At 37.6% G+C, this 27,475-nt stretch overlaps 1 pseudogene; it reads right to left on the reverse strand.

Annotated features, from left to right (window-relative positions):
- LOC110199081 (alpha-crystallin A chain pseudogene) lies at positions 1-27,475 on the reverse strand (annotated as a pseudogene).

The following is a 27,475-nucleotide window of genomic DNA, read 5'->3' on the forward strand; positions in this document are numbered from 1 at the left end:
TTAGGAAGAGGGAGCCAAGGTGGGCTTCTCCTCATGAGATACAGGGATGGATCAACCATTGGTTTGAATCCATATTAGAGTGGATCTTGGGAGCAGAGAAGGTCATCATGCCATCAGTAGACAGGGAGCAGAAAATGGAGGCATGATCCACATTGGAAGGTAGACGGCATCTATGAAGGAACTCATGGGAAATATAATCGTGGTCATCCTGTCTTTCACTGTGCTTCCTATGAATTTCCACAAAGTCATCTACTACCTTCACAATCAAGTCTTCAGGAGAGAAGCATTTTACATCCAGGAAGACAATAAACTTGTCTCTGTTGGATCTTTCCTCAGAAATGCCTGATTCTAACACAGTTTGAAAGAGTGACTGCCAGTAATAAGGGCTGATGGTGGAAGAGAGGAAAGGCAGTAGGTCATATTCAAAAAGGCCTTCTCCAAAAAACTGGTCAAACAAGTGACTTGGATGTAAGGATCCAAGAGCACATTTGAACCAGGAGTGCTGGTTAGTTATGTCAATGTCCAGAGAAATCCAAAGAATTTCAATGTTGGGCTTATTTTGTTTTCCAAGAATGGTCCTCAACCAACCTGCAAGCAATTATTTTCACTCATTCCTCTGAGGTGGGAAAATTGGAACATTTCTTTGTTTACCATTGCCACTTCCAGGTTCTCCCTCTACCATCATCACTCAGTAACCTCTTCTCCTTTGAGGTTCACTCAGGGCCGTACCAGTAACAACAACTAAGTCTTGTGTGAAGCTGATAGGTGGCAAGGAAGACAACAAAATATGTAAAAAACAAAAGGAAAGCCACCCCCTTTTATTCTGTTCTCTCTCCCTTCACCCTGTCCCTCCTCAAGAGTATTTTGCTTCTGACCATCCCCTCCCCCAATCTGCCCTCCCTGTTATCACCACTACCACCCTTCTTATCTCCTTCCCCTTCTACTTTCCTTTAGGGTAAGATAGAGTTCTATACCTAATTGTGTGTGTATGTTATTTCCTCTTTGAGCCACTTCTGATGAGAGTAAGGTTACTCACTTCCCCTCACTGCCAGCTCTTCCCATCCACTATAAATCTTCTTGCCTCTTTTATGCCTCTCCCTTTCTCTTTTTCCCAGTACATTCCTCTCTCACTCTTAATTTTTAGATATCTTCCTTTCATATTCACCTCACACCTGTGTCCTCTGTCTGTATATACTCCTTCTAACTACCCTAATAATGAGAAAGTTCTTATCAGTTATGAGTATCATCTTCTCATGTAGGAATGTAAACAGCTTAACCTTATTAAGTCCTTTGTGATTTTCCTTTCCTGTTTACCTTTTCAAGCTTCTCTTGAGTCTTGTATTTGAAAGTCAATTTTTCTATTCAGCTCTAGTCTTTTCTTCAAGAATGCTTGAAAGTCTTCCATATCACTGAATGTTTATTTTTTTTCCCTTGAAGGATTATACTCAGCTTTGTTGAGTAGGTGATTCTCAGTTGTAATCCTAGCTCCTTTACCCTTAGGAATATCAAATTCCAAGCCCTTTGATACTTTAAGACAGAAGCTGCTGAATCTTGTGTTGTCCTGACTGTGGTTCCACATTACTTGAATTGTTTCTTTCTGCCTGCTTGCAATATTTTCTCCTTGACCTGTGACTCTGGAATTTGGCTATAATATTCCTGGCAGTTTTCATTTTGGGATCTCTTTCAGGAGGTAATAGGTTGATTCGTTCAATTTCTAGTTTACTCTCTGGTTCTACAATATCAGGGCAGATTTCATTGGTAATTTCTTGAAAGATGATGGTCTAGCCTCTTTGTCTGGTCATGGCTTTCAGGAAGTCCAAAAATTTTTAAATTATCGTTCCTGGGTCTATTTTCCAGGTCAGTTGTTTTTCAAATGAGATTTTTTTCGTTCTTTTGGTTTTGTTTTATTGCTTCTGGGTTTCTCATAAAGTCATTAGCTTCCATTTGCTCCATTCTAATTTTTAAGGAATTATTTTCTTCAGTGAGATTTTGGACCTCTTCCACTTGACCAATTCTGCTTTTTAAGGCATCCTCCTCATTGGCTTTTTGGACCTCTTTTACGTTTTGGCCTAGTCTGCTTTCTTCAGTATTTTTTGTGTCTCCTTGACCAAGCTGTTGACTCTTTTCTTATAATTTTCTTGTATCACTCTCATTTCTCTTCAAAATTTTTCTTCTACCTCTCTTACTTGATTTTCAAAATCTTTTTTGAGCTCTCCCATGGTCTGAGACCAATTCTTATTTTTCTTGGAAGCTTTGGATGTAGGAGCTTTGACTTTGCTATCTTCTGAGTGTGTGTTTTGTTCTTTCTTGTCACCAAAATAACTTTCTGTAGTCAGAGTTGTTTTTTTTTTCTGTTGTTTGCTCATTTTTCCAGCCTATTACTTGACTTTTAACTGTTTGTTAAAGTAGGGCTCTGCTTCCAGAGTACACTGTCTCAAGCTTCAGGGGTTTTGTACAGCAACTTCTAGTAACCGATACATTTTCAGTTCTTCCAGGGTGGTATGATCCAGGGATAGGTGTTTACTGTTTTCCTGGCCTGTGCTCTGGTCTGTGAGTGATCACAAGCACTCTTTTCTGCCCTAGAACTGTGAGGAGGGTCTCCCCTCCATTGTGGCTGAAAGCTCTGCTGTGCTAGTTCTCCTCCTCACCCTAGGACTCACACCCAGGACTGTGACCTGGATCTGAGAATGGGCAAAGTCCTTCCTCAGTGCTACCAAAAAGACCCCTGTAATCTGACCAGTTATTTCACCCTCTTGCCATCTGCGGGCTGATAGTTCCAAAAGTAGCCACTTCTGCTACCTCTGCAGATGCTGATTCAGTCGCTCCCAAGGCCTGCTTCTGGTTTCTGGGGGCAGGGACTGTGCTGGTGGGTTCTGTGCTGGATTACGCTCCACTGTCACCCAACAGACTTTTCCTGCTGACCTTCTAAGTAGTCTTTAGTGTCTGTGGGCTGAGAGGTCTGGAAATTGTCACTGCTGCTAGTGATTCAGTCACCCCAAGACCTGCTCTGGGTTTTCTGGGGCTGGGGATTCCCTGGTGCAGCCTGGGCTGGACTGTGTTCCTCTCTTACCCTGATATAACAGACTTTTCCTACCAGCCTTCTAAGTTGTCTTGGGCTGGAATTTTGTTTCAATCCATCTTTTTGTGGGTTCCACTGCTCTAGAATTTATTTAGAGTCATTTTTCTGTGTGTGTGTGTGTGTGTGTGTGTGTGTGTGTGTGAGGCATTTGGGGTTAAGTGACTTGCCCAGAATCACACACCTAGGGAGCATTATGTGTCTGAGGCCAGATTTGAACTCAGGTCCTCCTGACTCCAGGGCTGGTGCTCTATCTACTTTGCCACCTAGCTGCCCCTAGAGTCATTTTTAAAAAGGTATTTATTTGGAGGGGTTTGGGGGAGAGCTCAGATGAGTCCCTGCCTTTACCCTGCCATCTTGGCTCTACCTGTGTAACTTTCTATTTTACCTCATTTTGTTTTTTGCTAACTGGGTTACTTTGTTGTTTCTATACTACTAAAGGGTTTCAAATGGTTTCAGTAAGGCCTAAAGTTCAGCTGTATGAGACAAAGCCCTGGCTTTAACATTTTAGATATTCTTCAGCTTGTCCTCTTTCTCTACTCCTTCTTTTCTCCCCTTATTAAGGGCCTGGCTCCTGATATGTTAAGTGAAAAGATGAAAAGCCCATCGAAAATTCAGTGCAATTTACATTTTTAAGTAACAGGTACTTCCACTTGAGTAGGATATGGAGATGAACCAAAGTTTCATCTCAAATTAATTTAATTAGTTCAAGAGCATCTTTGTAAAGAGGAGCTAATCAGCACAGTCAATATACAAAAATTGAAAATAACCACACACACATCCTTCTTTAAGGGATTTCCTCCTTTCACACTTGTGTAGGGTTTTTTTATGGTTCTGTTTTTGGCTTTTTAAAGTAGACATTGCCATATGGTTCCTCACTTAGTATTCTATTTGTGGCCACTGCTCGTGACTTAATCCAAGATGTTACAGAAGGAAAGGGAAGATTAGATTTTGTATTTTCTATAGAATAGGAAAGCCTTTACACTTTAACCAAAAGGGTGGTATGTGAGGCTGCAGAATTCATTCTAGTAATATGGCAGGTGGGTTATGCCACTACGTCTAGGGCATCATGCTACAACTTGGGAAAACAATTTGTGAACTGATACTGTACCGTAATTTTACTTTTGAGCTGATTGTGTTGAACATTATGAATTTGAATGTTTGATCTTTGAGATTACTAGCAATAGAAATGTTATTGAACATTGTTCCTATCCCTTGATTTGATAATATTAACCTGAAAAATCAATCAATCATTAAATAAATATTTATTAAGCCTATTAAGCCTATGATTTGCAACTGGGTAGTCAATTCAAAACACCTCAAATCAAAGAATCACAGAATCTCAGAGGTGAAAGGCACTTCAGAAGGCATCTCTATCCATGAATAATGAGAAAAAAAGTCATTAAACTCTTCATGTTCTTTGATTCACCAATCCTTCAGCAGAGGGTATATACTCCTAGGATGTTAAGAACAGAAATAAAGACTTCATATATACCCAAATATTCATATTAGCCTTATATACAGAAACAAACAAAAAAAGTAGAAACAAAGGAAGCGTCCATGGATAGTAAAAGAGCTAAACAAATTATAGTATACAAATGTAATAGAATATTTTTGCACCTTAAGAATTGACAAATGGAAGGAAATCAGAGAAACATAGGAAGTTTTGTAGGAACTGATCTAAAGTAAAGAAAGTAGAGCCAGGGAACAAAATATGTGAGGACAACAGTAATGTAAATTTAAAAAAAAAAAACACCTACACTAAAGCTTCTGAATTTAGGCTGAAGAGCTAGCCAATTTTGGCTCTAGGGAAAAGATGATAAAAACAAATCACCACCTTCTTGATAAAGAGATATCAGATCACAGGTATAGAATATTACAGGATCACAGGTATAGAACATAGCACCAAAGTTGGCCACTGCATTGTTTGTTTTTTATTTTTTTTATGACAACAACAACAATGATGATGATGATGATATGTGACATTTATTTTGTGCTTTAGTTACATATATTTTCTAATCAGGTTAATTTGTTTTTTGTTATAAGGGAGGAGTTATATGTGAAACCATAACTTTTTAAAAAAATTTTTGTTTGTTTTAACATTAGAGACTGTACATATACCCTCGTTTGTAGGGAGAGGGGGAGTGAGAGAGACATTGGGTTACTAGATACAGGAGAAATAGAAAAACCTGAGCATCAATCAGTCACTCAATCATAATTCATTTATTAGGGGTTTGCTGTGTGTCAGGTACTTTGCTAGGTCCTGGGGATAAAAGGACAAAATAAATTTAATAATGCATATATTTTTTTCAAGAAGTTTATTTTCTTTCAAGAGAAACAAATAAACATATGAACAGATATAAAATAAATACAAAACAAAAACAAAGTAGTTAAATATAAGGTCAGTAGAGAAGGAAGACTCCAGCAGCTGAAGAAATTAATCAAGACTTCATGTAGAAACTGATGTTTTGTCCAAGTCTTGAAGAAAGTGAAGGACCTGGGACACAATGCAGGCTATATCCCAAATGGCTGTCCAATTGTGTAGATTTGAACATGTAACTCCCTTGTCTAATGGATTCTAACAGTTTGCTTTATAAACTTCTCTGTCTTTTGAGTCCCTTCATAACTCAACCCCAACCTACCTTTCCACCTTCATTATGCTTTTTAAAAAAATATTTTCTACCTCTATGGTATTTTAAATTCACTCACATACAGCAGTTAATCTCCCTTCCCAAAGCTTTTGTTCTGGCTATCCCTCATGCATGGATTATACCACTTCATCACTTGTATGTTCCAGTTATGGGGCATAATATAGATGATAAGCCAGCAAAAGAGATCAAGAAGGAGTTAGATGGATATAAAGGGAACTAGTAATGTGTAGTGTTACAAAAATCCAAGGAATTAAGAGTACACAAAGGGAGATGGTGTTTAGTGCAATGGAGATATCAAGAAGGATAAGGACCATTTATAGAAGATTTAATTTCACAATGAGATCTTTGGTAACTTAGGAAAGAGTATATTCAGTTGAGTGATGAGGACAGAAGCCAGATTTCAAATGGAAGAGTAGATGAGAGGAGAAGAATTAGAAACAGCAAGTGTATATAACAAAGTTTTCTAGGAGTTTGGTTAAAAATGGGTGGAGATGTAGGATGATAGCTTAATGGGGATTGTATAAGCATTTTTTTAAGGATCAGAGACTTAACTATGCTTGAAGGGAATAAGGAAAATATAGTAGCTAAGAAGAGATTGAAGATTAGAGAGACAGAGGAAATGATTGAAATAGAAATTTGCTGGACAAGATAGGAGATGATGGGATCAAGGGCACATGTAGAGGGGTTAACCTTGGTGAGGTTAAAGGTCACATTATTGTGACTATTTTGTTACCAAAAACTGGAGAAAAGGAAGAGAGTGAGGAATAATGTCAAATGGTTTTGAGATAAAGAGGGAGCTCTCTGCAAATGCCTATGAATGGGATGATCTGGTGACTTCCAGTATGATTAAATCCAATCCAAATAGAACATATTTATCACATACTATGTGTAAGTAAGTCACAGTTTTACAATAACAAAAACAAATAGTGCCTGTCCTCAAGAAGCTTACATTCTCCTATAGGGATACAACATGTAAATAGCTTAGTACACATTTATTTCATAACGAAGAGATCACTAACAACTAGTAGAATCAAGAAAAGCCCCTTGAAGTAAAGAGCACCTGAGTCCAAATGAATTTTGTGAGGGGATACGAAGGTCATTCTCAGGGTAAAAAGGAAAGAGGAAGAGTGAGATGGAAATCCCATTCAAGGAGAACAAACAAAATTTGGAACTTGAAATATGAAAGCAAATCCTTCTCTACCTCCTGAATTTCCCAAATCTTTTCTAAACAGATATACACTTTACTCCATTTCTAAAACCTTATGGCCTTTGCTTTGAAATAACTGCATGTATAGAGAGTGACTCAGAGAATCACACTGTTGGATGTCATTTACCACTGAATTAGTCATCAGTGTCCTCAAAGTATACCTGTGAGGTCATACGCTATATTAGGAAGCCTTAATGTTCATTGGAATTACAATAAGGCTGACCAGATAGAGGACTGGTAGTGGGAACTGGGGAATGCCAAAGGTAGAGATACTCAATGGTCATAGAAGTCCATTCTGGGAATGGAATGACCAGTAATGTCCCCACTCCCACCAACGTCTACTAGACATACCCAGAACTGATAAAAATCTTATGTGAAAACCATGGCACAGAGCCAGGATGATTCAAAGTATAAACCAGCAAGCAGCAATACATTTCTTATAGGATTACTGTCAGGATGAGATTAAGTAATGGTAAAAATAATAGCAATCACATATGTCATTCAGTCACGTTATTCTTCAAAGCCCTCAGTAGCTCTTTGTTGTTTACTGAGTAGAGTCCAAGTTCTTAAATATTTTTGAGTTAAATTGAATTACATTGGTTTCAGGATCCTTCAAAATCCAGAATATTCTGAGATTTCCATCTTTATTTTATATGTGCATGGGTACATTGTATATATGTACTGCCTGTTTTTTTTTTTAAGGCCATGTGCTTTTCTGGTGTCTTTAGATTATTTGATAGCTTTGTGGAGTACAGGTGTGGGAGAAGAAGGCCGGAGCCTAGAGGCAAGGAAATTAGGAGGTTTATTATAATAGTCCCACCAAGAGGGGCTAAGGAACTGAACAACATGTGAGTAGAGAGAAGAAAAGAGTTGTAATCAATATTGCAGGAGAAAAATCAAGAAGACTTAGAACCAATTGCGTATGAGCTTTATGGAATCATTAGATAGCTGGGTGGCACCATGGATAGAGCACTGGGCTTGGAACCAGGAAGACTCTTCTTCATGAGTTCAAATCCAGCCTTAGACACATAGTAACTCTATCACCCTAGGCAAGTAACCTTTTTTTGCTTCAGTTCTTCATCTGTAAAATAAGCTGGAGAAGGAAATGGCAAACCACTTTAGTATCCTTCCAAGAAAATCCCAAATGGAGTCATGAAGAGTCAGTACATGCCTGAAGTGACTCAACAACCAATAATAATAGGAGTGATCAAGGATGGTTGCAGGGTTGTGAACCTGGATGAAAGATGATGCTATCCTCAAAAGAAACAGGAAAGTTTGAAGGAGCAATGGTTTTATTTCTTTGTTTTCTCTTTTTTTTCCCCTAGGGAAAGACAATGAGATCTGTTTCAGGCATGCCGAGCTAGAGATGTTGATGGGATGTCCAGGGGGAAATGTCCAGCAGGCAGTTGGTGAGGTAGAGCTGGAGGTCAGGAGTGAGAATTAAGCTGGATCAGAGAGTTGTCTGAATAGAGATGCTAAATGAATCCATTAGAGCTGATGATATCAGCTAGGGTTCTAGAGAGAGGGAAAAGGGTCCAGAGCATTGAATCCAGTAACAACCTGCTACTACACCAGAGGGAAAAAATGAAAGGAAAGGAGAAGAGCAAGAAAAAAAGTGGCACCAATGAGCCAAATTGACCAGAGCCCCCAAGAAGCCAACTGGAAAGATAAGAAGAATGCCAGGTCATCACCAAGTGCTGTTGCTCCTGTCACCAACCAGAAGGGAGAGGAAAGGAAAGGTAAAAGTACAGCCAGCAAGCTGATCTCTCATCACCAACTAGAAGGAAAGAGAACAAGAAATGGACAATATAAGCATCACAAAATTCCTGGCCAGCACTAAAGCCTTGTCTCCTTCCTGTGGTCATCCTATTACATCCTCCCTAAAAATGGCCCCCTTGGAAGAAGCCAAAGTTGTAGCTCAGCAACTCTTCCTCCATCAGGTAAAACATTCCATTTACTTCCAAGGATGGAGCAATAACTCCAATTTTAGCTTAACACAGTACCTAGTGTGAATTGTGCTTCATAAATGTTTATTGACTGACTGTCAGTGAAGAAATTAATTAATATATATGAAAAAATTGGACTTGGTTCGTGAAGAGTCAGTCACCTGTCACAATCCAATCCCCATACTCAATGGATGCTACTTTTATGAAACAAGAGATAAAGAAGTTGGATTATTCATTTATAAAGCAGCCTCCTTAGTCCATGATCTACTGTACTGGCCTGAACTATGTGTAGGAAGGATGGACCTCTAATTGTCTGTCTCGTATTTGTAACCTGGATTCAATACATACTCAGATCACCAAAAATGGAGACACCCATGTAGGAGATGGCAGACACTTACCTACCGTGTGTATGAGCAGAGACTCTTTCCCATTGACTATGTAGCTAGAATAGACTGTATCTTTAAAACTTATAGATTTGGACAGTCTCTGTGTGTGTGTGTGTGTGTGTGTGTGTGTGTGTGTGTGTGTCTCTATGTCTTTCTCTCTCTCTTCATCTCTCTGCCTGTCTCTGCCTCTCTTTGTCTCTCTGTATCTCCTCTCTTCTCTATCTCTTCAGCAGAGTTGAAGGGAACAAAAATCTTGTTTAACCCATAAAATGGGTACCATAAACTGAGCTGTGTAGAAGAAACATCCACCACCCTTCCTATGGCTTCCACAATTGGGCTTAGGGCTTTAGTCTGTTCTATGTGTCCTTTTCAGTTTTAGACACAGGTGGAATAGTCCCTAGCCTCAAGAATTTGAGCTATGGTGACCTTGGAGGCAGGATTCCAGGTAAATTTTCCTTTCAGTCCTACAGGGAAGACCTGAGAAGCAAGTTTCTATAATACAAGCCCAGGACAGGGGGCAAATTTTGGCTTTGGAATGTGATGAGACTATGCTACATAGGAAATAAATGAAGCTGTAGACTTAATCTCCTCTCAGACTAAGGTGGTATAAAGCAGGATTATGCCTCCCCCAAAGGTTGGGGTAGGGCATGTTTGTAAATTTGTTTTTGCCATAGCTTTGAGGCAAAGCTACTTTGATTATAAAGTAGAACTAACACTTAGTCTTAGGAACTGGTGTAACAATATTAGTAGGTGCTTGAACCAATGGCAGAGATACTAGACACTCCCAAGCTCTCTTAAGGGTACTGTAGAGCCCTGGAGGAGGAGTGAAATGAAACATAGCTGGCCCTCAAACAGTGGGAGCCAGGGGAATTCCTGTTACATATTTCTTCTCTCCTCCCCCCTCTCCATATACATTTTAGTTGCTTGGTTGGTTAACTTGTCCTCTAGCTAAAATTAAAGAGAATATTCATTTACATAATCACCACAGGTTGTGTCTTCAGGCTCAATCTTCTGGACAACAGGAAACTTGCCTGCTTCTTTCAAGAGACTGGAGCTAGAGAGGCATATAACTTGGTCACAGGTGAGAACTCTTCCAAACTAAAAATTATTATCAGATTATTTTTGAACTCATTTCTTCCAAAAACACTTCCCTCTTCCCAACTTTCCTGTTACAAGGGCACCACCAATATCTCTGTGACTAGGGCTCTCAAGCTTGGTGTCATTCTCTGCTGTGTAGGGGTGTCAAATTCATGGCCACTGGGCCACATGTAGTCTCCTGGGAAAAAAAACAGTATGGCCCAAACCAGATTAAAATTTAATTGTGAAATGTTTAACAAAAATAAAAATGCAATAAAAGATGTGATATCCTCTTGTAGTTTTTTAAGTCAATATGTAGTCCACAGGGAACCACTTCTATTTGAGTTTGATGTCACTGCTCTAATCCTTCCCTCTAAATCTTGATATTTTTCCATGTCTATTATACATAAATATATGTATGCATACATATATGTGCATGTGCATATATAAATGTATGTATGTGTATATATAGGTACGGACTATTTGTTGTTGTTCAGTTGTTTCAGGTATGTGCAACTCTTCATGACCACATTTGGGGTTTTCTTCACAGAGATACTGAAGTGGTTTACCATTTCCTTCTCCAGATCATGTTACAGATAAGGAAACTGAGACAAACAGGGTTAAGTGACTTGCCAAGAGTCTGATAGTTGGTAAATGTCTCAAGCCAGATTTGAACTCAGGTCTTCTAGAGTCCAGGCCCTGGTGTTCAATACACTGCAGTATCTAACTGCCCCATGTTACATCTATATATACTATTACACACACACACACACACACACACACACACATGCAGGTGTGTATATAAATATACATGCAAATAACTAAGGATATATATTAGTTATTTGCATTTTGTTTCCCCAATAGAATATAAGCTCTGTGAGAGCAGGGATCAGGTTTTTGCCATTCTTTGTATCACCAATGATTAGTACAGTGCCTGACCTATAATAAATATTTATTAAACATCTGTTGACTGGTTGATAGATGAGAAATGATCTAATTTGGTTACACAGATTAGAAATGTTTCAACCTGTTTACAAATATTAAGAACATGCTAAATTGCATATATTTGGGAGGGTGGGGAATGAAAATAGTCAACAATAATTTATTATTATGTTCTAGTCAATGGGGATAGGAGGAAAGACAAAATATTGTCCCTGCCCTCAAGGAGCTCATAATCCAATGGGGAGATAAAATTCAAATTATTATATATAAACACCTACATACATACAAGCACACATATGTTTATACTGTAAACAATCTCAGGGGTAGGAGGTGGTAGCCTAAGGGTTGGAGGAGAACCAGAAAAGGCCTCCTACAGAAAGCTGGATTTAAGTTTAGTCTTGAGAAAAGCCATAGAAACCCAGAGAAGGAAGTCAGGAAGAGGAGCATTCCAAGCCTGGGGTAAGCCAAGATTAAGAACCTGGAGATGGAATACCATGAGTTCAGTAGAGGATGGAAAGCTGACCGAAGTCAAGAAAACCTGTGTTGAGGTCCCTCCTCTCACATGTAGAATCATAGAATTTTGGAGTTGAAAAGAACCTCAGTGTCTAACTTCTCCTGAAAAACAAAACCTCCACCCAACAATTTATCAGAGAAGTGCTCACTTGGCATCTTCTTTAAGTCTTCCAAGGAGGAAGAAGTTGCCCCCTCTACAAGCTTCCCATACCATGTTTGGATAATTCTTCTTGTTAGTGATTTTTATTTTTTCCCTAATGTCAAACCTAAAGTCTCCTCTTTGCAACTTCCATCCATTATTCCTGACTGTGTGACAGTCTTTAAGCCACTTCATCCAAGAAACTTCTAAGGCAATAAATCACAGAGAATGTATCAATATTCTTTGTTAGAGGGAATGACTTCATCGGAAGTTCTCCATACCAATGAAATTTCAGGTCCTATAAAATGTAATTGGAAGGTCTTGCTTAGAAATTGAGGCAACTGGGTGACTCAGAGAATAGTGGGCTAGCTACACCTAGAATCAGGAAGACCTGGATTCAAAACCTGTTTCAGAAACTTATTGGCTGTGTGACTCTGAGTAAGCCACTTAAACTTTGTCTGCCTCAGTTTCCTCTTCTTAAAATGAGAATAATAATAGCACCTACCTCTCAAGGTTTCTGTGAGGATAAGGAGAAATAATATTTGTAAGACACTTTGTAAATAGCTATATAAATGGTAGCTCTTATTGCCCCATTATTTTCTATTTTTGCTTTGAAGTCTGTGTAAGTGCATAGAGCTCAGCATGCCACTACAGTCCTCTTCAAATGTCTCCTCCTCATAGTCCCCATCCAAGTGACCTTGCATATTCCAAACCTATGACAACAGAGTGAAAGCTTTGCTCATATCAAGTTAGCCAGTCTTCAGGCACCAGCCTAATGGTGAGCTGTATGTATATCAGTCATCTGAGGACCAGCCTAGTCCCTGTCCCAGAGTTTCATCACAGTAGGAGGAGCTGTCCAGCAGCAGCAACATCAGTAATCTAAAATCACATGGCAAACCATGGAGACATTCTAATGTATGTCAGTGGAGGGAGTCCAATATCCAACCAAATCAAAGGATTCCCTTGTGATTAATGGGAGCATGTGTAGTTCATCTCAAGTTTGTGTCCTTGTTTTGGTGCAAAGACTTTAAAAGTAAATGAACAGGTGGCATGTATATAGTGTTTCACATGAGAGGCAAAAAAGTGATATAGTAGATGTAATTCTGCACCTGGAACCCAGAAAGGTTGTTTGATCAAGGTCACAGAGATATTAATTTTCAGAGTAAGGATTTGAACCTGATTACAGATTCAGCAGCCTTTACACTGTACTGTGGTCTTGTATGAATCCTTGCATGGAGGGGTTGATATTATCAAAAATTTATCCTGGATTACCATCTTCTATTAACCTGATAAGTAAATCACAGCAAATCATCACCGAGGAATTTCCCTCTGGTCTGTGTTTGATTCCTTGTTCTCCAACCAGCCACTACAACAGCTTCATCTTTGCTTTCTTTGCAGTTGTCTCTCTCATGTCTTCTTCACATTTTGAAGGCTGAGCTGTCCCCAATGCAATGGGTTGCTCCACATCTGTTCTCCCAGTGTCACATGGAAAGAAACAATCACACCCCCTATTCTGAGCCATTTTATCTGAAATAGACTTTCCTATTTTTTGCTGCCATTTAACTAAAAATGACCAAAGCTATTTCAGGCTCAGAAACAAAGACTCATCATCACACAGTGTTCTGGGAAGTTGTTTTTAGGCACTCAATCTCCACCTATCTTTGACCTGTACTATTTTGACCTTGATGTGTCAAGTACTATATTTGACAGGGCTTTGAAAAGCGGCTGGGGACTAGAGCCTCTATTTTTTTCCTTTCAATTTTTCAGGACTTGCAATTTTCTTGCCTTTTTTGTTAGCCCCATTAAACATCAATGTGCCCATCATCCTTTCAAATCACAGAAGAGTAAAAGAGCAACACAGAATTTAACATAGCTTGCCTTGCTCACATTTTATGACCAGTTTTAGCAGTTAGTGACCCTGGGACATTAGACACTAAATCAACTTGGGTTCAAACAAGGAACTAGAGAATAATAGCTTCTATTATGTAGTTCTTTTACATAATATCTTCTCTGATAGTCACAGCAATCCAGAGAAAAAGATTAAAAAAGTATTCATATACATACTTATTTGCAGATAAGGAAACGGGGAACAGAGATTAAGTACCAATGGACATGAAGTTTAAACATGGAAGAATTGAACTGTTGTGGGCAAGGATACTATGACAGAGGCACAGCTTAAGACAACTTTCCTCAGGTGGACTGACCTTGATACAATGACCAACCTACCAATTGGGCATAGGTTTCTCTGATCCAACAAAATTTCCATGTGATCTGACTCGGGAGTCACTGAGAATACCTTGATAGTAGGTGGAGGGAAGCCATGCTCACTTGTACCTCTGCTTATTTAAAAGAGATTGCTTTCCAAAACATTCAGATTCTGGATTTTCCATACCATCAAATAACCCCTTCCAGGATATGGCCTTGGCCCCAGGTCTTCTTACTTCAAGTCAAGTATTTTTTCTATTATACCACACTGTTTCATATTAAAGGTCAATAACCATCATGATACACCCAGAAAATGAAATACATTTTGTGACTGCAGAATTACTTAATGATATGGTAACATATGGCTTTCACAAATACTTCCTTTGAGTCCCCCAAAAAACTTTAAAATAGTATCTTACTATTGAAATCATGTGGAATCATAAAGATCATGTATAAATTAATATGATCCACTATATTAATATGTACTTTTCTTTATAGAGAGAACCAAATGCAATGGCATATAGATTTTTTGCAAACATTGGAGTGGTATATAAATATTATTGCTATTGTTATTAATTATCCTACATAAGGTGATAATGATGCATTTTATAGTGTATGTTTAATAACTGTTATTATTTAATTAAACTGGAAAAAAAGCAATTCCTCATTGGAGCTAGGTTTGAATGAATTTATTCCTAGTCTCTCAACTAATCTCCCTCATGACCATGGGTTGTGCATTTCAAGACAACTATTCATTTATTCAACATTTACTGTGTGCATACTGTGTGCCAGGTCAATGTTCAGTCATAGTACAGAATATTGTTCCTTGTGGAGTTTACTGGTCCATAACATGTTAGACCATTGAAAGTGGCCATGAACTAAAAGTGTAGAAGTGCCCTGGCTTCAGCCCAGAAAGATGTTTCATAAAAGGCATTTCATAAAATTATCAATGTTGTAGAAACATTACTGGCCTGGGAGCTTGGTGAACTCTGTTATGTCTCTGATCAATAACTATCTGGGAGACCTTAGGTAAGCCACTAATACCTTCTGAGTTTTAGTTCCCTCCATTGTAAAAAGAGGAAGTTGTACAAGATGATTGTAGAGGCCTTTTTTGGTTCAAATCTGTAATTTGTCTAGATATGTGTCAAGTCCATTTCCATAGTTATAATTCAATTGTTAGAGCCCACCACTGGATCGTAGCCACTTTAACAGTGATGCAATGTGTCAGGAAACTTCCAAAAAGTAGGACATTGTCACTCTCTGTCTCTAGAAGTCACTGCCATTTTAACTAATCTTTTCATTGAAGGATGGCCAATAATACTGACATTTGACCAAGCTGGAGAATGTGTCTAACAATCTACCCTCCTAACAAAAGACAAACAAATAGACTGACAGATTAGCTTCAAATACTTTCTTCACCCTCCTCCCTCCATCCCATCAGATTCCTTGAAATTTTATGGACAATGGACATGTTAACAGGACTGAGTATGTGTCCACAGGACTGACTGCTATAAGGCATACAATGAAGAAAAAGGGTGTCAATTCTATAGACTGATAAACACAGATAATGAAAGCAGCTATTTCAGGCCAGTAATTCTACTTCTTTGGTTCACATGCACAGAAGGTTCAATACCCAGGAACAACATATTTTCAATAATATCAATATATTGCTTTTTCAATAAGACCTACTCTCTCACTGGACCATTCACACACTTTCATCCATCATTTTTCTAGATGGAATCACAAATTTCCTTTCTATATTATTAAATCATCTCTGGTTTCCATCACTTTATTCTCTGAGAGCCCCCTCCTCTAGTAACATCCAAAAGTCATTACACCCTTTCACGCATTCCATCTTCCAGCAAAGAAGATATTAGCTCAGTTGGTATGTCCCAGCAGTTTCCCTTTCCCATGAAATATAGACAGACATGCCCACCAGTGATATGCATATGAATATGTTTAAGGCACTTATGTGCATCAGTCATAACCCAAAACAAATTTGTTCTGACACTAGCATTTATCAGCACACCACTCTGGCTTTCCTGACAGAGTTTTTCATCCTTTTGCTTCCCAGGGTTCCTAGAAATTGGCAGCTGTGGGATGATAGGGGGCTTCAAACTTTCCAGTTTGAGCCCACTTTCTGACTGTGTACCTCACCTCTCTTAAATCATTTCTTCTCTTACTGCTTCCCAGTTCTAGCACGAAGTGAGAGCTACATTACAACTTACAATACTGTGTCACTTTCTACCCTTTCCAAACACACTGGTTTCACTTTGACTGATAACCCCCAACTCACCAGCTGTGATAGTAGAATAGAATATTCCTTGCTTCTCATTGCCAAACCCACGATGTTCTCTCTCTCTCTCTCTCTCTCTCTCTCTCTCTCTCTCTCTCTCTCTCTCTCCCTCCCTCCCTCCTTCCCTCCCTCCCTCCCTCCACATAGTTACTAAGCAACATCTCTTCTTTTTGAAGTCACCTTATCCAAATCCATCACCCAATCCAGATCCTAGTGGCCATCATTTACCAGTCCCCAAGAAATTTTCTTTCCTTCTTCAATGAGTTTTGATTTTGGTTCAAACTCTTTATCTTTGCCTTTAAAATAACATTAGGAGATTTCAACATATGTAATGAGTCTCCCTCAACTACTCTAAATTCCTAATTTCTCAATCTACTCAATTCCTTTAGCTTACTTTTCCCTGACGTCTCAGCTACGTGTAAATATGATCAAATCCTTCATCTTGCCATCACCCAAATGTAATCCACATCCATGTTGATAAACTTTAAAATTCCTTTATCTAAGATTATAATCTTTTGTCACTCCATCTTTCCTTATGTTCTTTGATCTCAGAATGGGCTCCTTCCCCTCCCCCACTCTTTCCCAGCACATCATATTTTTATTGGCCACATTATCCTTCCCGTTATGGTTGTTATTATGGTTGTTTTTGTTGTTGTTCTTCGAAATTCACTTGAATCCTGCCTCCTAGAAAGATGTGATTGGGTGGGTGAGGGATTTGTTTCAGGTTAGGAGACCAAAGGCTCCTGTGGTCAAAGAAACATAAAATGTAAATGCTGGGAATGACCTCAGAAAAAAACCCTAGCACTTTTCAGAGGAGAAAACCCAGAAGTAAACAGATGAAGTAGTCTGCCCAAGGTCACAGAGCTAGTTAGGCCTGGAGTCAGGATTTGATCCTGCCTCTCCTGACTTCCAGTTCATAATCCTTTCTATACTACACTCTTTCAGTAAAGACTGGAATAAAGAGGAAATGGAGAGCAAGCATTCCCAAGGCTTCTCTGTTGCTCTACTGAATCTCTAACTTGTCCTTACCCTAGTACATAACAACAGGGGCGATCATCCTGACCAAATCTCTTTCCAGTATCCTCAAGCCTCTGTAATCAGAGGCTTCCTATGCTGGACTGCTGTACAAATGATTCCTTATGGCTTCTCCTTGGATTTCATGATCACTACTTGGTCTTGTGCTCTTCTGAGATGTTTGTTAGAAAAATTGAGAGTAATCTGGTCTCTACTACTTCCCCCTACTTTACCATATTTACTAGTCTCAAATAATATTATGTCAATAAATTTATTTCAATTAATATTTCTTATGTTTCAAGGCATGGAACTATCAAATAAATGTATGAATGAAGTACAACTAATAACTCTGAGGTAGAAATGAGTTTTCATGAGTTTCAAAGGCAGACAGATGGTATAATACATAAAATGTCAAATGTGAGTTCCGAAAGGCTAATTCAAATCCCACCTTCAAGATTGGTTACTTGTGTTATTCTGGGTAATTCAAAACTCCATCAGCCTCAGTTTCCACATAGATAGATAGATAGATAGATAGATAGATAGATAGATAGATAGATAGATAGATAGATAGATTTTTACATATAGGTATATATAGATATACAAACATTGATATATTTATATAGAGATATTGGTATGTCATGTATAACATATATGTAGTCATGTGTATAATACATAACATACATAAAATGATGTGTTAGAACATATTTATATATTTATGCACATTATGTTGATATATAATATCATCTACCTCACAGGGTTGCTGTAAGGATCAAATGAACTAATACATATGAGGGAGGTACTTTGCAAACTTTAAAGTGCAATATAAATGTTAGCTATTATAACTGCAACTAATATTATTGCAATGAATAGCTTTGGAACTAGGCTCATTAGTCTGGTGACCTTGCAAAATCATCCCAATTAAATGCACTACTGGAAGAGAGAAGGGTACCATGTAACTCAAAACAATTGAGGAACTAAAGACAACCTATCAAGTGGATAATTATTTACTGAGCCACTATTCAAGGGCCGGATGCTGTGTGTAGCACAAGGCCTGCTAGAGCTGAAGTCACAGAATCAGGAAATAAGAATATAATTGAATCTCAGAGTTAAAATTTACCTCACAGGATATTGGCATCAACCCAAAATTGAACAAGAAAACATCCTCGAAAAGTCCCCAAAAGTAGTCCTCTCACTTCATCCTGAAGACCTGAGATGTGGGGTATGGAGTAAGAGTCAAGAATCACTACTGCCTGAGTCATCCTTAAATGTTGAGATGGCTGTTATTATTAGGTAGCTTTTCCTTAAAATGAGCCAAAATATGATTTTCTTTAACTTCTCCTTTTGGTAAATTTTGTCTTCTAGAGTTAAACAGAAAAAGCTTATTGTCTCTTCCATATAGCAGTCCTTCAATCACCTATAGATACCTCTTGTGTTCTCCTTATGTGTTCCCTACTCTAGGTTAAAAGATCCAATTCTTTCATAACTGGACAGAGTACATGGACTTGCACATAATAAGCATTAATAAATGATTATTCACTGTTGTTTACTGACTGGAAGTGGTTTTAGAAATAAGCCATTAAACCCCCAGCCTATCAATAAGAAAGATTTTGAGAGAAGTGACTACCCAAGGTGACATAGGTCATAAATGGCAGAAACTGGGAGACAATGTGATACCTTCAAAGGTGCCCTAACTCTAGGGTCTGGGGACGTTGGTTCAAACCTTACCCCTGATGTTTTACTACTTGGGAGATCTTGGGAAAATCACTTGACCTTGTTGCTTATCAGTTCCCTTATCTGGAAAATGAGAAATTAGAACCAGATGGGATCTGAAGCCTCTTCAAGCTCCACTTTAAATCTATGTTCCTAGGATGCTAAGAATTCTGTTCCTCTGACTCATCCAAGTCAATCCAATCCAATTCGCAAGACACTGAGGACAAAAGCACAAAGATGAAAATCCATTTTTCATGAGGAAGAAATTAAGGCCCAGAGAGAACTATCTCTCTAAGGTCATACAGTTTGTAATTGGAAGAGCTAGCCTAAATCCTTTGATTCTAAGTTCATTGTTTTTTCCCATTACACCTCCATGGTATGATTGGTTAAAGACAAATGTTAGGCAGCCAGTCATCTGAGCTGTATCTTTAGTCATTTCTAACCTTTCCAGCAGTAGAGGAGAAAAGGTGAGATCTGAAATAGAAGGCGGAATAGCCCACACCCTCCTCCTCCTAACATAAGCTATTGTTTTCACCTAGCTACTTTTCTCTCCTCTTATTCCTTTTGTACCTTTCCAGGCACACTTCTAAATGTACTAAATGAGTGACCAGACAATAATTTCTGTGCACTTTACCATTCTGCAAACAAGCCCCTTAAGTGAATCTAGTCATCTGTGATTTTTGTTTCCATGCTGTGTTGGCATAATACAAAAGGGCTGAAGTTGAAAGGAGGGAGTGGTTTCTACTCCTAGGTAAGCCTTAAGTCAATAAAGTGAAGGAGGAGATCTCACTGCAGGTTTCTAACAGTCTCCATCAAAATTGGACTCTTGTTTCTAACTGATCGTAGCTCAGAACCTAGTTGGTTGTTAACAGGCTTGAATTTCAACAGGAGGGATTTTGTTTAGGCATAAAGAATTTCCTCATTAAAGCAAGAAATGAGATGGAACTTGAAAAAACATTAAGGAAAATAGAAAAACGCTCTTTGAGTTTATCAGGCACAGAAGACATCAGCATCCATCTCAGGCAGTCTGAGATTTTATGTTAATCCTTTGTCTACTTTACATATTTCCAATATTTCTGGTAGGCCTGACCCCACAGTTCACTGAACAGGAATATCTCTTATGGAAGCCAGTGGACTTACTCGTCTCTCTCTTTATTTTCAGCTACTTCCCCTGCTCTGCTGCTCTCCTTTTCATGATTCTCTCCTTGTTGACTTGGGACAACAGACTTAGAACATCTGCAATGGCCTACGTCCCTTTCTTTTGTCATTTAGCCCTACCTTTAGAGCTGTCCTGAAAGCCTGATGCTTCTATAAGGTGTTCCCTCTTTCAGTGAGAAAGAATTTTTATTACACTTATCTACAACCATGCAACAATAATAACTAAAATATGTTATAATATATGAATATTACATATGTTCTATAAGATAGAATATATCATATATAGTCTATAAAATGGAATCTATGTACATACTTTGTAAAACAGAATCTACCACATAGAGTCTATAAAATGGAATCTATCTTACTTTATAAAATGGAATCTATATATATAATTTAAAAATGGAATCTATCACATATAGTCTATAAAATGGAATCTATCATATATAGCCTATAAAATGGAATCTATCATATATAATCTAGAAGATGCAATGTATTTGAGCTTCATAACAATCCTATTAGTTATTTTTTGAGAGAGTGGCAAATGTTATTCCCATTCCATACATGAAGAGACTGAGATATTTATTCAACAAGTAATAATTAAGTGCTTGTTATTTGTTGTGTGAGGCATTATGCTAGCTATGGAGAATACCATGATAAATACAAAAGTCTCTGCCCTCTGTCCTCACATTCTATTCGGTAGACATGACATATACATAGAAAAGTAATTATTAAATATATGCACAGTTAATACAAAATAATTTCAGGGGAGAGGGCATCGTCAACTATTAGTGGATCAGGATACGTTTCTCTTAGCATCTACTACTTGAACTGAACTTTGAAGGAAACTAAGGCTAGAGATGAGGAAGGAGTATATGCAAGGCAAAGCATGTGAAAGCATGGAGTAGGAATCTGGAATGTCATGAATGGGAGAGAGTAAATAGGATAATTTGGTTAGAATATAATTCTAACCAGAATAACCAAATTCTGAAGGGCTTTAAAAAGACGGGCAGGGTTTACATTTTCTCTTAGTGGCAAGAGGGTGCCACTGGAGCTTTTTGAAGAGGGGAGTGATATGGTCCAGGGTGGGCTGAAGAAGATAAAATAAAGGCCACATAGATAGCTAATGATGGAGCTCATGCTCAAAGTTTAGTCTTCTGGCATCAAAGTCACACGCATTACATTATGCCAGGCTGCTCTGCTTCTTATTAAGGATGCAAGCTTTGTAGCAGCCCCAAGGAGTTTGCATTGTACATATTCCCAATTAGTCCAAAAAACTGAGATTTCATAAAGTCTCTAAGTTCAGTGTATCATGAATAGGCCTATGAAGGAAAATGGGGACGTGAGACTGACCTAGTAATGACATAAACCTCTCTGTTGGTAGATCTTACCTGCTGCTAAGGATAATTATGTGATGCTTTCTTAGGCAAACCCTATTCTCAAGGTTCACATTTATACAGCCAGCATATTCACCTGAGAAATAGAAATGTCATTGGAACAACTTAAAGACTTAAAGATTTATGAAAGGACTGAATGGCAGGAACAGAAGTCTCAGACCCATTTTGCTATTTTCCATGACAGTAGAAAAGTCTTTGTTCCGATATACTTAATCATACAAAACAATTGGCCTTTTGTAAAATATAGAACAGAGAAATAAGCCAACCCTTCCCAGACTGCAACATTCTGGAGGACTCTTGTTTTGTAATATATGACAAACGATAGAGTGTGGCCAGATTGTTTTAGAAAGCAAATGCATGGGGGCAGCTAGGTGGTGAAGTGGATAGAGCTCCAGCCTTGGAGTCAGGAGGACCTGAGCTCAAATCTGGCCTCAGGTGCATAATGCTTATTAGCTGTGTGGCCTTAGGCAAGTCACTTAACCCCATTGCCTAGCAAAATTTAAAAAAAAGTACTGATAGAAAGCAAATCCATAAACTCTAAGCCCTGTACACTATTGCTTCCTAATCTGACTAGGCATCCTATTTGCTTCTGATAATATTTCTTAATTGTTTCATTTCCTGAAAGGATTGGATCTTCCAATTGTTGCCATCTTAATGGATTAAAATAATATATTTCTTTTCACCAGCAGAGACTGTTGTAATAATGCAGGATTCACATAATATTAGAAGTTGTTCAGAATTCATTTTATTCGGTTTGTTTACTCCTCTGGAATTAAGGGAAGTCAATAAACTGAATAGTTAACAGTATTTCTGTTTTCCATAAAGAAGCAAAAAATTGTAGTTCTGGGATCAGTATTTAGATAAATCAGTTAGTTATTCTCTTTGGCCTATTGGGGGAAATACTGTTCATCTCACCCAGTATTTATTTTCTTCCACTGGTGTCCTCTGGGTAAAAGAAAAATAAATTAAGGACACAAACATATATAGAAATAAAACCACTATTTCTTTTGTGAATATACTTCAAAATAATTTGTGGAGTTTATGTGAAGGTAGATAGTCACTCCAAGAACTGCTGTGAGAATAGCAAATGAGAATAATAGTGTTAGAATGGGTAAAAGTTACTAAAGTTTGTTTCTTGAGAACTGATACCATGTCAAATATCTCTATTTTTCACAATACCACAACACCTAGCTCACTGTATATAGCTGATGCTTAGTAAATGTGAGTTTAATTTTTCCTAGTATTTCATACAAAGTAGGTATTTTTTTTAATCAGATCTTTAAAGGCTGGGAGTTTAGCAGGTAAAGAGTCATGTTAAGAAAGAAATATTAGAAAAATATAGTGACAGGGTAATGTAAAATTTTTTTGACTGTGATTATTTTCTTTCAAAAGGTGTTTAGATTATGAAAGGAAAAAGAAAGTTCTCTCAAGGAAAAATAAAGCAAATCAGCAGAGGAATCTGAGGACATTCCTATAATTAGTAGAAACAACCACAAGCAATATTGTAATTTATCAGGAGACTTAAAACTATGGAAAAGAAAAAGTTTGCAAGGATTTTGAACACTAAAGAAACTGAAAGTTTCAGAGCTAAAAATGGATTCAGGGTTCACTGTAATGAGAGACTGATTCATCATTAATTAAATGCACTCAGTTTCACTAAAAACAGAATTAAATTAAGCAGTAATTGTGATTATTTAAAAGTTAATAAACAAAGCTACAACACCTTATTGCTCCTATGTGTTTCTATTTCTTGAAATCTTGCTCTAAATTTCATAATAGTAATACTTTATTTTCAACAAACAATATAAATTAATTATTGCTTGTTTTGTTCTATAACTATAATTGCATTTTATTTAAAATCATATAAATATTTATACTATATCACCCTCATTTTTCTGAAAAAGAAACTGAGGCCCAGATTGATGAAGTGAGTTGTTCAACCTCACACTTGAATACAGAACTTTTGATTCTAAGAGTCAAAGACTCTTTCCACTATATCGAACTGCCTTGATATGTGATATTCAGTCATTCAACAACAGCATTTATTAATTGCCTATCCAAGGAACTGTGCTAGATCCTTGAGGATTAATGCATACTGCTGTTACTCAAGAAAACATAAAATGTAGTAAAATAGATGAGACAAGTACAGAAATAAATGATGCAAATTTGAATCTGATTAGTGAATCTGGAAGGATAAGGAGACTATATAGCTTTTTTGACATAGGTCTTATAACTGAAAACTAAAAGAGTGACCATCAATTAGGGAATGGCTAGCTAAATTATCGTATATGAAGGTAAATGGTGAAAGGAATGCTTTCAGAGAAACATGGGAATTAAATGAGCAGAACCAGAAGAACCTTTATATGCTGATAACAATGGATAGATAGATAATAGATAGATAGATAGATAGATAGATAGATAGATAGATAGATAGATAGATAGATTATTTGGACATGGCTAATATGAGTATTTGTTTTGCTCAACTATCAATATTTATTACACTGATTGTGTTTGATTTTTTTCATTGGGGAGGGAGGCGACTAGTGGGAGAAAAATAGATTTTAATTGAAAAAATATTTTAAAAGATAGGCAAAAGTTGAATTTTTGAAGATTTTGAACATCAAGATATAAGAGCCAGTTTTTATTTATCAGACAAAGGAGAATCATTTGAATAATGGAAGAATTTAATCATGCCTATGAACCAGGAAAAAGAATTTCACTGGTATCTAAGCTGTCTTGCAGAAGAGGTTGAAAGTGTGGAGATTTTTATGGAAGTATCCATAATAGCCCTAGAGAGAAGTATTGAAGGCTCAACTAAATAGGGACAGTTGGGATTATAAGGGTATGAATTTGAGAGATATTACAGAGGTAAAAATGTCAGGAGTTGGTGACTGGGTATACAGGATGAAAGACAGGAAGGACTAAAGGGTGACTCCAGTGTTTGACCTTGAGTTACAAGGAAAATAGCAGTGACACTGAAAAAGAGAAGTCAGAAAGAGTAACAGGGGTCTGTAGAGAAATGGTAAATTCAATTTTAGACATCTTGGACCCAAAGTACATCTAGGACAATGATGAGAGTTCCAGGAATCAGTAGGAAATGTTAACCTGGATCTCGAGAAAGAACTAAGAATGATGGTATAAAAACCTAGGGACCATGTACTCCTTTTTAGTACACATTCTCATTCACGAAACAGATGTTAATGAATCTCAGAATGCATGATAACGCTATGGGTGAAGGTGTAATAGTGTACGTTTAAAAAGGCTAAAAACAGGTTCTTGGGGAATCCTTATGTTAATAGAGTGAAAGGATGAAGAGAAGCAAACCAATGAGAAAGAAAGTCAAAGAGAGAATGCCACTCTAGAAGCGGAGGGAGTGGAGAATTCCAGAGTGACCATTCATGTCAACTGCTACATAGAGATAAAAGAGGAAAAGAAATGAAAAAAGATCGTTGCTGATCTGAGAAAAGAGTTTCAGTGAAGAGACTAGGATAGAAGTCAAATTACAAAGGTCTGAGGAGAAACTGAGAGGAAAGAAAGCAGACTACTCATTCAAATTTTACCCTGAAAGGCATGAAATGGTAGCTAGAGGAGCAGGGTGGTTGAGAAGCAAATGCAGAGTTATTTGGAGCAGAGGATGCCAACGGTTGTTTGTAGGAAAAGAAAAGAGCCAATGGATGAAGAGAAACCAGCAATGAAAAGAGAAAGAGAGAGAGAGAGAGAGAGAGAGAGAGAGAGAGAGAGAGAGAGAGAGAGAGAGAAGTGGATCAATTCCTTGAAGGAGCCAAAAGAAAATAGAATCAAGTAATTAGATGAAGCTGTTAGTTTTGGCCAAAAGAAGAATCATCTCTTCCTTGCAGACAGGAAGGAAGGAGGAAATGATGACTAAAGACATCAACCAATGTTATAGTAAGAGGAAGGAAATCATGAAAGAAATTTCAAAAGATCTAAATAATAATATTGATGCTCTCAATAAAGGAAGGAGGCTCATCTAGCAGAAAATATCAGATACACTCATTTTGGGCATACTACACTTCAGAATCAGTATTTTTGCAAAGGACTTCCAATATCTAACTTGCAAATTACACTGAATATACCACAAGTACACAGGAAAGGCAGATTGATGAAGTGAAAAGAACAGTGGATTTCAGGTTAGAGGACCTGTTACAACCTAATATCAAAACTGTTAAGTCATATCCCCTCTCTGGGCCTCAATTTCCTCATATGAAAAATTAGATAACTTCTAAGTTTCCCTCCAACCCTATATCTGATGAACCCTAATAGAGACTCTATGCAATAATGGAGCAGCACCATGGGGCAATGGAAAGAGCATTGACCTTGGAGTTAGAAAGCTGAGATTAGAATCTCAGTTCTAACCCCTCTAATTGAGCTTCAGTTTTCTCTTTTGGAGGCAGCATGGTAGCATAGAGCAATGAACACTAGTCTTGGAGACTTGGAGACAGAAATACTTGCAATAGAATCTTGCCTCAGACACTTAGTAGCTGTGCAGCCCAGAGTAACTCACTTCACTTCTCAGCCTGTTTCCATATGTCTATAATAGGCATAATAACCTCACAGTTTTGGATATAACTGCTAAAAATAATTATTATTATGGTGATAATGACTATCTATAAATCCATAACAATAATTGTATAACCTACTTCATAAGTTTATTATGCAAAAATATGGTTAAAACTCTGGTATATAAATGTATAACATTAACGTTTTTAAAAGGTAGGCTGCCTAGGACTTGTTCATGATTCCTAGGGATGGGAGAGATGGATATGGCTGGGAGTTTGATAAGTGTAGAAGATTTTGGGTCATAAGACACAGTACCTTGTGGAATGTATAATTACCAAAGGTAAATTTAGAAAAGGAGCACTTGGGTAAAAGATTCAAAGAAATAATTGGTTATATAGGCAAGCATTTTACCTTTCATTCAATATAGATGTAGATTATATATAGATATGAATAAGGATGTAGATACAGATATGGCCAAGTGGTTCAGTGGATAAAGTAATGGATCAGGTACTTAGCTGCCTATACATTTACATATACATATACATATATATACATATACATATACATATACATATACATATACATATACATATACATATACACATACACATACATATACATATACATGTGTCATCTATATCTAATTTATAACTATTTAATATTAGCACCTACCTCCCATAGTCGTAGAGGATCAAATGATGCAATCATTATTACAGTGCCTGGCCCATATTAAGAGCTTTCTAAATGTTAGCTATTATTACAATTTATTGTTGCTCAGTTATTTCAGTCATGTCTAACTCTTCGTGACCCCATTTAGGGCTTTCTTAGCAAAGGTACTAGAGCAATGTGCCATTTCTTTCTCTAGCTCATTTTATGGATGAGGAAACTGAGGCAAACAGGGTCATATAGCTGGTAAGTGTCTGTGACCAGATTTGAACTCAGGTCATCCTGACTCCAGGCCCTGCACTCTGTACTGTACCACCTGGCTGCCCCATATTATGGTAATTAACAGTCTCAATTATTCCTGGTCGAGGCAGGGAATAGTAGCATGCATGGGTGATCTGAAATAATGGATAAACCCAAAATAACTGCAGTGCTCCTTTGTACCATGTGATTTGTTTCCAGAACTGATCTGTGTTTTGCTAGGAAAACGAGTCTGCACGTGCTGAGTAGAGCCCGCTTGTCTGCACTCACTCCGCTCCTTGAAGGATGCAGCCTTGTTGATATTGCTCGTACTCAACAT

The sequence above is a fragment of the Phascolarctos cinereus genome, unplaced genomic scaffold (genome assembly GCF_003287225.1).
Source record: "Phascolarctos cinereus isolate Bilbo 61053 unplaced genomic scaffold, phaCin_HiC Scaffold_4;HRSCAF=312, whole genome shotgun sequence".
Lineage (NCBI taxonomy): Eukaryota > Metazoa > Chordata > Mammalia > Diprotodontia > Phascolarctidae > Phascolarctos > Phascolarctos cinereus.